Raw genomic sequence first — 12,440 nt, forward strand, 5'->3', positions numbered from 1 at the left:
CGGTGCACTGATGGAGCTGGACCTGGAACTGAAGTTTTCTGTAGTGCATAATCTAATTCACCCTGTAAATAGCTCATATGAACAATTGAAACTCAGGGATCCCAGAACAAGAAATAGGTCCCTTAATCCTGTATAAATTACTGTAATGCCTGGATATATCCTAGAGTATATTAAGCAGATAATCAAAAGTATTGGCAAAGTTCCCTGAGGGATGGGAGAAAACTATGGAACTTTTTAAACCTTACCATGGGACTCCCCTGATACTGTGACAAACTTTAGGGACACCCAAATCAATAGGCCATGTCCTCAATCAGGAGGCTTACTCTTGTGAATCTCATGTAGGTAGCAGAGAAGCTTAGACTATCTATAGGCATGCCTAAGAGTTACTTCTGGAGGACCTCTTTTGTTACCCAGTTGTGGTCTCAGTCTTTCTAAGCCCAACTCTGCAACTTAAATCATTGCCCACCCCCCTATGATGGACATGACATCCAGAGATGAAAGTCTCCCTGGTGATGTGGGAGAGGACTCCCAGGGGTGAATTCAGACCTGGCACCATGGAATCAACAACTCCATCATGTCCAAAAGTGGCAAAAGAAGTATACTTAATAAAGTATCAGTGGGCAGAGAGAGAGTTCAAATAGAGACAAGACACTACTCTGGAAGTTGCTCTTATATAAGCTTCAGTTAGACCTTTCTACCCACCATAACCTGCCAAACCCCAACCAAGACCACTTTAACCAACCCCAAAGAACACCTAGGGCAATATATAAGATTCCACAAGGGTTCCATGCACTAGAGTAACTTTCAAGAAAACAATAACCTCCAGATGGATCCCTGGTCCAGATAAATCCTGAAGCCTAATCCAACCTCTCCATAATATCAGATAGTTCCATCTACCTGCCCAATATCAATGAAAGACTCTTCCAGTATGAAAAATTGAGAACTGCCATGGCCCAAACACCCCTAAATAGAGGAATAGAGGAATATCACCAAAGGTGATAGTGGAGTTACACAGACCCAGCCCAGTCTGATGGCTTCAGTTTATAGAGGAGGAAACTGAAGTTCAGAGGAAGCAGAAGATCCATGACTCCTAGCCATAATTTCAGAATTCTCAAGCAGAGATGGTCCCTAAGCTCATGCATGCAAACAAGGCACAATCCCAATGGAGATAAACTTGAAATTTGAAAAAAGTCTCAACTGGAAATCTCAATTCTATGCACAAGCTTCAGTCCCAAGTGACTGAAAATCTCTTGGGAATACCTCCTAATACTGCAAAACTCAAAATAAACTCTTCATTTGTAGTAGAATGAAAATTATCATCTTGGTACAACCACCCTGCAGCAGGTATTGAAAGGAATATTATAAAAGGAATATAACTTTGAAGAAGTAACTACTACTGAATTTTTTTTAGGTAGACATACATTTCTGTAATGATTGGGTGCAAAATACAAGAATAGAAGCCGAAGAAATTCACCAGAAAGATTATCTTTGGTTTTGTGCAGCATTACACCTACAGAATATCAGAAGTGGGATTAGAGTAGCAAACTGAAAATGGGTGAGTTAGTAACACTTCAGACCTACAGCACCTAGAGCAATGGCTGAAATATTACCAATTCCCGAAAAAAGTCTTTCCAGAAATATTTTCTCTTAATAACCAACTAACATTTGGGGGAAAAATAGACCTACCCTAGACTCAACATCTCCTTTACTTAAGAATGCCTGTGAAAGGAATACAGAAAAAGTTGTCTGTGGTTTAATGTAGAAACTGCTGCTAAATAGAGCATTGCCACCATAATTGAGTAAAACTATGGGTCTATTTTACTTCTCCCCCTTAGCTTGTGGGGAAATTTCACCATACTTTTGCTCAGATTCCTTCTGCAACTTGTAGTTACCTTTCCTGACAGTGTCTCCAAATGGCCCAATCACACATACAAAGGGAAATTAAAAGCAAATAACTTAAGAAAGAGGTCCAAAGCCTCAAACCAGTTGAGATGCCTCCTTAAATTAAATCAAACAGCATTTGGAATGCATCTCCATTAGGACACAGAAAATTAACATAATAAATGACTATAATATTTTGAAGACTCTGAATGCAGCCTACTCTGCATGATAACAGACTTTAGGGTCTGCACATTGTTTTCAACACATTAAATGTTTAATTTTCTTTTTAACCAAATTGACCCTTTGAACACTGAAAATGCTTAAAACCCTTGGTACTATAAAATCCTGTAAAAGAGATGTGGCTTCATATAAGTAAAACAACTTTGCTTTTGTTAAGCTTTGTTCCATTTTAGAACAATGTTCCTTCTCAAAGTGACCTGCATTCATATATCTAAATGATTGTAGCCCTTTAAGGTGAACCCTTGGGGTGTGCACAATCCTGCATTGTTGCTACCATCATATTGTAACCCATCATAGATTTTTTGGAGACATTCTTCATTGAGATGGTAACCCTTCATGGGTCTACACTACATTTGGGATCATCGACACTCTGTGAATCCAATATCACTCCCTTCTGATCCCCCACTAAGCTCTTTAACCCAAGGTCTAAATTTCTGTGATGGAAAAATTCCTTCAGGCACAAGAAACCTCATCCCAGGACCTCCATATTTGTTTGAAAATTCCTTTTCAATCTTCAACTGTATTGGTTTGAGGCTATTATGTATCAGAAAAACCATGTTCTTTATCCTAAACCTCTTGTCAGGGCAGACCTATTGTTTGGGTGGAAACTTTGGATTGTTCCCATGGAGATGTGGCACAACTAATTGTGGTTTGGACTTCTTGATTAGATGGAGATGTAACACTGTTCATTTAAGGTGGGTCTTGATTAGTTTCCTGGAGTCCTTTAAAAAGGGAGATATTTTGGAAAATCACAGTAGCTTCAGGATTTACATAAGCAGAGATGTTTGGAGATGGAGAAAGTAAATGCCCCCAGAGAAACTGTTTGAAACTAGAATCCAAAGGACATGTAGATGCCAGATGCATGCCCTCCCAGGTGGCAGATATTTTTGGATGCCATTGGCTTTCCTTGAGTCAAGATATCTTTCTCTGGATATTTTAGTTTGGAGACTTTTATGGCCTTAGAACTATAAATATGTAACTTGACAAGTCTCCTTTATAAAAGATATACTTCTGATCTATTGTATTCCAGCAGCATTAACAAACTAAAACATCAGCTAACAGGCATTCTCTTCATTGCTTAAAAACTCAGAATTGCTTTACAATGATCTTTGCTGTATTTTACCTTACATTCCCATGTACTGCATCAAGTCCACTTTCTTGCATTATCTTTTAAATTATATAGCCTGGTGCAGAAGGCTGAAGGAATTTTTAAAAATCATTACACCCGCTTTTCATTCATACTTCATTTGAGTACCTTTCTGAGATTAGAAAATTGCACTATCAAGAATCCAAATTCAGAAAGTTATCAAGAATTCAAAAACACAGATTTGTTCAAAGCATTATCTCTGGTATTAGATATTTGCATCTAAAGCACTTTGGACTAGGCAATATTCATTTAGATAGACCTAATAGTAAAACATTAATCTTAAAGTTTTTCTGGGATACTACATATAGAATTTTGCCTATTATTTTACAACCACATACCAAAAACAGATGCTATTTCATATCTTTGATAGCTACGTTTGTTTTAATGACTTTCTTAAAAGTTTAATTTCTTCAACACCCAGAAAAGTAAGGAGAGAAGTAAAAAAGGCATTAAAATATATCAGGTATGCTTCCTTTTTGTTAAATATTGTATTTTTTATTCATGTAACAGTCTCAGAACTTACATGACTCAGTTCTTATTTATATTACAAATTACTACACCTCAGAAAATGAAAAGTTATCATGAATAATCATAAGCACGACTGCAATGATATTGTGAGGCACTGATTGTGTACTTTGAATAGAACACATGGTGTGTAAATGTATCTTAGTAACATGCAAAAAAGGCAATTAGAATAATAAAGAAAAATATGTACACCTATAAAGTATGCATGACTGGAATGAAATCTGGTTAAAATAAAAATACCAGCTGTAATAAACTAATCCCCAACTCTTAGTAACTCAGTACAAGTTCTCAATCACATAAGATCCAGTGGAGAAAGGGTCTGCTGGCAGTGATATCCCTTTCTGCAGTTACTGAGGAAACAAGGTCACAGAAGATGACCATATGCAATACATGTAAGGATATCAGAATTGGTAAATATAAAAACAAGATGCCAGTTAAATAGGAATTTCAAATAAGCAGCAATTTTCTTAACATAAGACATCCTGTTGAATATTTAGATTATGCTTTTGTTAAAAATATATATTTATATGAATTAAATTTAACTGATATCCTGTATTTTACCTGGAAACCTTAACACCTGGCCTCCAAAACTTTCTCAATGTCAAAATTTAGCCAATAGATGAAGATGATAGAGTAAAAGTCATAAGATACTTGGTTCTGATTGGGTACAAATGTATCCAGGCCTAGAGGAAGCACAGATAAATTTTTTCCCATGTTCCATTGAGTAGAATTTGAGATCATGGCCACATGCCATTGCATGAGTGGTGAGTAGTATGGTCTAACTATATCCAGAAGAAAACACTAAGACATTGATAAGCTGCAATACAATCTGTACTATTCCAAGAGTCTGTTATACACTGTTCCACAACAAGCAGTGTTTAACTGTACAGAATTGTGTGTGAGAAAAAAGACATTGGAATAAAAAAGCATGAGCAATAGCAATATATGAACCTCATGAATGAAGTATATAAAAAACGTCAGCTGTATTCCTAACCAGATAACAGAGTTGGGAAAACAAGAGGTAGAAAAAAAAACAGGTAAAAGATGATTCCTGCTGCACCTAGGTTTTAATTAAAAAGAAAAGCAATGCAATGGGAAATGCATGCCTATCTCTCAGATGTATTTACATGGATGTTCATATGTATATAGATACTATGATGTATGAACATAGGTATATAGATATAAATATAATCTATCTGTTTGGGAAAGTGTCAGCTGGTTAGCTGCTATAGATAGGAGTACAAGGGAAAATACTCTGAAGCCTTGAAATGTAATTGGATTATAAGTGAATATCAGGAAATTTGCCTACCTAGAGCTAATAATTTTGAGAGGCTGGACCAGAAATAAAAGAATAAATAACTGAGAAAAACTATAAGTTTTTGAAGAAGATACATAATCACGTTTGACTATTGTTTTAAACAAATGCAGACCAAACATATGTCTCTAAAATATATTGAGAAAAGTGTCTAAATCTGTGTTTCCTAAAATCAAATATGTTAGAAGTCAGACTTCTATGATAATCATCCTCATTTTGCAAATGATACCACAGCCCAAGTGTATGTCTCTACCTGGTTGTTTCTTAACAGGAAAATGTTTCAAATATTTAGAAATCAACAAACCCTAACGTGAGTGTTTGCCCAAAAACCCAAAGTCAAAAAGTGGCAGTGAACATAAGAGCACTTTCATTTCATGAATTCACAGACTCTTCTCTTTTTCTCATGGCCTTTCTCTGTCATTCCTAGATTTTTGTAGCCACAACATGTGGAAATAGCACTGAAGTGACAGAATTATTTCTTCTTGGATATGGTGCCCAACACAGGTTTCTCCATGCCCTCTTCATCTTATTTCTACTGCTGTACGTGACCTCCATGGTGGGAAATACTGGAACAATCCTACTCATGAAGACAGAATCCAGACTTCAGAAAATGTGGCACCTTTTCCTACAACATTTGGCTTTTATTGATGTCTGTTATACCTCTGCTATCACTCCCAAGATGTTGGAAAACCTCATATAAGAAAATAAATCAATACCATTCATGGGATGTATACTGCAATTGTGGGTTTATGTAACATTAGCCACCAGTGACTGTTACCTCCTGGCTGCTATGGCAGTGGACCAGTATGTAACCATCTGTAAGCCACTCCACTATCCTACAGTCATGTCCCAAGGAGTTTGCAACCAACTGGCAGCTGGTTCCTATGTGATGGACCCAATAAATTCCTCCATACACACAGGATTCATATTTTCACTGTCCTTTTGCAAGTCCCTGCCATCAGTCACTTTTAATGTGGTGTCTCCACAACCCTCACCCTATCCTGCTCCAACAGTGACATCAGCCTGATGTTACTTGTTGTCTTTGAGGGATTTAACTTGATGTTCACTCTGTCAGTCATCATCTTCTCCTATATATACATCCTGGCTGATATCCTAAAGATGTCTTCTACTGCAGGGAGGAAAAAAACTTCTCCACATGTGCCTCTCACCTGACAGCAGTCACCATCTTCTATGGAACCCTCCTTTACATGTTCTTACAGCCTCATTCTAATAATTCCCAAGACAACATAAATGTCACCTCCATATTTTATGGTATTGTGATTCCCATGTTCAACCTCTTGATCTAGAGTTTGAGAAATAAGGAGGTAAAATAAGCTCTAAAAGTGATAAGGAAGAAGTTCTTCTAAGTTTGATGCGTATCATTAAAATTCAGCAATCAAGGCATCCAATGGACATGAGTTAATACAATTTAATGTTTCTGAAATGGAGAACCTGTTCAACTCTTAGACCAGTACCATCTCCTTCAATAGATAAGATATAAGCATTAGAGTAAACATCTGTCAGGAATATTTTCCTTAAAATATACCTGAGAAACATATTTTGTACCACCATAAAGAAAAATAAGCTACTACCTTTCAAGATTGTTTTAAAACATTAAAAATCATGCATAAATTTTACCAAATATTGAATACTTTTAAATAAATTCATAAAAACTAGAAGGCACACAGGGTAGTTCATTGGTAGAACTCTTGTCTGTCATGCAGGAGATCTTTGTTTCATTCCCACTCCATGCACTGCTCCCAAAACAAACAAACAAGCAAAACAAACAAACAAACAAAAATATCAAAAAAATACAACAAATGATGCTGCAATAACAGAATACTCACATGGAAAAATAATGAAATGTGACCCCACCAAAGAGCATACAACAATATATATATAAATATGTATATATATATACATGACTGTATATATATATATATAAAGACTAGAAAGGCTCTTATTGGTATAAATCAATGCTAAAACATAAGTTCATATTCCATTTATTCCAACAAGTCCATAAATTGTCCATAATGAAGTGACTTGCAAGCTCTGTTCTAAATATTGCACAAATCCCATTTTAAAATAAAGTTGTCACTTTAAAAAGCATCTTGTGATTTAGACTATCCACTCATACTATAGTCCCATGATAGTGACTTTTTCAAGCTCTTGAAACACTTATTTCTGTCATTAGTTCCACTATTTTTTGAGTAAATCTGTTTCTTGTTTAAGAAACATAAACTCTATAAACATTTTCTGTTATTCCCTCAAAGAGATCTGGATAATCTAGAATGTAGATGAATCTAAAACCCTATCAGTGGACATTCATTTATAAAAGGCACAACATTCATTTTAGGGCACACAAATAATTTAAATTACAGAATCTTAATGAAAAGTCCAAGGGAAGCCCAGAGGCCTTTGAATCAGGAAGAAAAAAACATTGACAGAAAAGCTTTAGCAAATAGATTGATGATACATGGAAAGTCCCATCTGCATACCAAAAATGCCATGCTACTGAGTGAAAGAGCAAATCTCACATCTCACATCTCACATCTCTTGAAGTGACTCTAGATTATGTTCACAAGAAACTCCTTGAGGTGAAATGGGCAAGCTAAGAAGACATGAACAAATAAAACATCCCCATAAATTCTTAGAGAAGTGAAAAACTATCCTGAAGTCAATGTAGAATTACATGATTCTGCCTTAGATAAAGAAAGAATTTTTGATACCAGGGCAAGACCAAGTGCATTCAATGGTCAGAACATCAGGACACTGCTACAGGGCCATTAGCCAAATAGACAGAGGGTGGTCAGGGGCTGGAGAATGGGAAATTTGATATACGATTTTGCCATGCAATAATTTTGATAAACATTTTTAATATTGTGAAGTCTTAGAATCCAATATCAGAATAGATTGCAAAATAAAAGGTCACATAGCATTGAGCATTCAATACTGAGGTCAAGTACATCCTAAGAGGACATGGTCTCTGGGCTAAATAAGGAAAAGCACATTAATCTCATAGGCTCATATGAAGAGAAAGGTGTTGTGCTAGGCTCTTGCTTGAGATTGATAGGTGATTGTTAGTACTTGTCCAAAGGAAGGCCCTTCCTTTCTGACATTATGAAAGGTAGCAATGGCCAGATGTTGAGCAATTGCACATGGCTTTACAAATTATCAACTGCATAAATTTGACTGAAAACTTTGATTGAATCTGGATCCAAGTTTTCAAAAAGCACATGTGAATAAGTTAAAAAAAAACATTTTGAGTAAAAAGATAAACTGGATTGTATCATGTGCACAAAATAAGGATCTGGAGTTCTTCTGAATGTTCTAAACATCCCCAGTATCAGTTGTTTTATTTCAGGCATAGACAGATAAAACTTTCACTGTTTGACTCCCCAGAATCAAAGTATTCTGTAAAACGGATAGATGAAGTACAGGTGGTAAATCAGACTTTATACAAAGAATTTTGGAGCAAGGGAAAAGACAAACTTTAGGCTTTCTGTGTTACAAGATGCTGTTGCCATTTTATACCATAATAGTGTATTGTGGCCTCAAAATCACAACCAAGTATAGCAAAAAAAGAAGAGATAATTCATTTACTCATTTACTTACAATTTTGAAAATTTACTTAGAGCTGACCACAAAGAAACAGGAGACCCGTAATTAACCTGTAATTGAACAGTCACTCAGACACTCCCAAGAAAGATACTTTGCCAAGGAAAGAGAGGCATTAAGATGTAGGAATTCTGAGGAGCCAAACACTAACAGAATGGCTGTCATGCTGCACAGCGGAAGATGGGACACTATGAATGGGGAGGAACAGTTCATAAACATTGGTATGAGTGATGACATTTGCAGTGTTGGTATAATGAGGGCAGACAAAGAAATGCTCTCCTTCTGCCACATGTTTTGAGCTAAATATTGAAGGAGTACTAAAATCTAAACTCTTGCACACCAGATCACAAAGGTGTCATAAGGACTGCTTTGAAATGTACCATTTGATTTCAAACTAGAATTGTTCTGGATCCAAGTTTTCAAAAAGCACATGTGAATAAGTTAAAAAAAAACATTTTGAGTAAAAAGATAAACTGGATTGTATCATGTGCACAAAATAAGGATCTGGAGTTCTTCTGAATGTTCTAAACATCCCCAGTATCAGTTGTTTTATTTCAGGCATAGACAGATAAAACTTTCACTGTTTGACTCCCCAGAATCAAAGTATTCTGTAAAACGGATAGATGAAGTACAGGTGGTAAATCAGACTTTATACAAAGAATTTTGGAGCAAGGGAAAAGACAAACTTTAGGCTTTCTGTGTTACAAGATGCTGTTGCCATTTTATACCATAATAGTGTATTGTGGCCTCAAAATCACAACCAAGTATAGCAAAAAAAGAAGAGATAATCTCTAGCCCAAAGGCTGATGTTCAGACCTACCATCCACACCATAGCAGAGAGAAAATGAATTTGGTTACTTTTAGTGAATTTCAGCAACTGAATACAAAGTTCTGACAGAAAATCCAGGAACTTTTGAAGAATTAATACACCAAGTACAAAGTAAGATTTTGTGTCCTCACAGCTCCACGTCTTCCGTGTTGCCTCAAACAGCTCCTCAAGAACTATTCTAAGTTATTATATCATCAAGTGGAGCAAACAAGAATGAAGTGAAACCTACCCATAAAAAACTGAACTCAATTTAATTTACTCTGGATGCCCTACCCTTTATTGATGTGCCAGCACACAAACTTTGAGGAAGTGTGAAGAAAGTTATAGTCCATTCTTTTATGGTCAACAAATTTGCAATGATTAAGGCATTACTTACCTTGCCAGATAAAGTAAGTATTATACACTACTCTTCTAGGGTTAATCATCTTAGTTCATTTTGAGACTCTTTTTCCCTTAATTACTAAATGCACCTAAATAATTCTTAACACATGTGACTACCTAAATATGCTGTTACAATATGATTTTATTAAACATGTATTAATAAAATTCACAGGTCAGAACAAAAAGTTAAACTCAATTAACTAAATTAATCTGAATTGACTGAACAATTAAGGATAATTTTTAAGAAAGAAGTGGAATTCATGCTATTCCCCTCTTATTATATGGAATATTTTAATATGACAATTATATATATATATGTATATATGTATATGTATATGTATATATATGTATATGTATATGTATGTATGTATTTGGCATTGGTAGGCTCTGAGAATCAAACCTGGGTCTCCAGCATGGCAGGAGAGAATTCTACCACTGAGCCACTGTTGTGCCATCTGAGAATTTTATATTTAGGGTAGGACATGGTAGCTCACCAGGCAGAGTTCTCACCTGCCATGCTGGAAACCCAGGTTTAATTCCTGGTGACTCCCTATGCAACAACAACAAAAAAGAAAATACATACAACTTTCTGAAATGCTATTTTAAGTACCTTTCCACTCTCTTTATAAATTGTATTTGAATAGGCCTGCACATATTTACACACTTGTGAGTGAATATGTTGACCCATATTTCATATCATTGCATTTTATTCTCTTAATGGAGTGTGTTTGCAACTATTACCTTATTTATCAATTTTGGGGGAGAAGTCTATGTAGTTGAATTATGTTTTAACTTCTAATAATTTTGATGAAAGAGAAATGAGCAGGTTTTTATAGAAAGTGTCCAAGAAAATGAAATACATGTTTTTTTTCCAAGGAAATAAAGCACCTTAATTTTGTTTAAAAACAAAAAAACATAGAACTTATTCAAAGTGTAGAATAGCAGACAGAAACCTGAGACAACTAAACAGGAAAGCAAAGACAAGCCAAGGTAAGATGAAGGTGGAAAATACCCATGAAGCAGAGAAGGCGAAATCTCTACCATCATTGGGAATCCCCCCTAAAATGGAGAAAGCACTTAAATCATTCTCTGGTCTTTTGGGGTAGATACTATGGACTCAACTTTCATTCTATCCTTCTAATTAAAGATGTTAGCTCAGAATTTAATTTTCCAAATACCCTAGTGCTTAGACATGTGGATGCAAATCAGCATCATTCATGAGAAATGTAGGAAGAGGAAATGTGCCAAAGACATTCTTTCTGGCAAGCCCATCAATATGTTCATGAATGGCTGGATGTGGCTGCCATGACAAGACTTGGGATTGCAATGTCCAATCATCAACTTCAGATACATGAGGGGCATTTGGGGTGGTGGCAGCAATGGCCATGGAAGCAGTTAACCTCAGCATCCCAGCAACACTGTTGTGTTCATGAAGTCCATTTCTCCATTGCTTCAAAACTTTTACTGAGCATAAAATTGCTTTTATTAAATGTCTCTTTGCTTGAAATAACTTGTGTGTTTTCTTGTCTTTGTATTGAACGTCAACAGATACATCCACCATGTCAAATATCCAGTCTCTCCCTGCTCTCAAATGACAAGAAATTTCCCAGAAAATAATAAGCAAGATGTAAAAGATCAGCAGAAGGACTGTGGTCTCAGAATTAATGGTTGCATAGTTTACAGAGGCCTGGAGTAGACATGCAAAGCCCGCCTACTCTACCCCAGGTACCAAAAATTTGAAACACAATCAAACCTAGTATTCAGTTTTACCCATGATAGGCATTTAGTTCTGGCTTGAACAGTGCTGATATGACACAAATACCAAACTGGACTGGCTGCATTATAATCCCCTGAGGACTTATTAACAAATCTATGACACCAATTCTTAGAGCTTTGCATCCAGTACACATAAACTTGGAAATTTGAAAAACTCCCCAAGGGATATTGATACAACCCCAGTTTGTGAAAACACTGACTACACCTTTAGGGGCATTAAGGGCCTAAAGACAATATTCTCAAGTTGCAGTTGCAAATGCTTAATGAAACTGGAAATGCTGTGACATCCTTGCTTCTACCTATTGGTTAATTCCTTCATCAGTTTCAAATTTAGCTGAATGGTAGTGCCCTAATTGTGGTAGGTTTTATCCTGCTTCCAGGACAGCTGAATGCCCCTGCCAATACAGAAAACATGGAGGGAAAGAAAACGCCTTGCTCATCATTGGATTCATAACATCCAGGAGATTCTTTGCATATTACAGTTGCACAATAAAAGTGTGTTGAATAAATGGACAAATGAAACCATTAAAAAGACACCTGAAGTCTAGACTAAGCACATGAATTAGACATTGTGAACTGTTCCAAGGGCAAGTCTCTTTGGGTTCAAAAGTGAAGCAAGAGCCAGAGATCTGTTAGCTTGTTGGGTACCTGAAACAACACTATAACACCACTGGAATAAACACACAGCATTATTATATAAACTAAGTCTGTTCATTTACGTACAGAAT

At 36.0% G+C, this 12,440-nt stretch overlaps 2 pseudogenes; both read left to right on the forward strand.

Moving 5' to 3' along the window:
* Positions 1 to 5,661: 5,661 nt before the first annotated feature.
* Positions 5,662 to 6,415, forward strand: LOC143672508 (olfactory receptor 5AK3-like; annotated as a pseudogene).
* Positions 6,416 to 8,916: 2,501 nt separating this feature from the next.
* Positions 8,917 to 9,798, forward strand: LOC143672629 (protein EURL homolog pseudogene; annotated as a pseudogene).
* Positions 9,799 to 12,440: the final 2,642 nt, after the last annotated feature.

This window comes from Tamandua tetradactyla, chromosome Y (assembly GCF_023851605.1).
Source record: "Tamandua tetradactyla isolate mTamTet1 chromosome Y, mTamTet1.pri, whole genome shotgun sequence".
NCBI classification, from domain to species: Eukaryota; Metazoa; Chordata; class Mammalia; order Pilosa; family Myrmecophagidae; genus Tamandua; species Tamandua tetradactyla.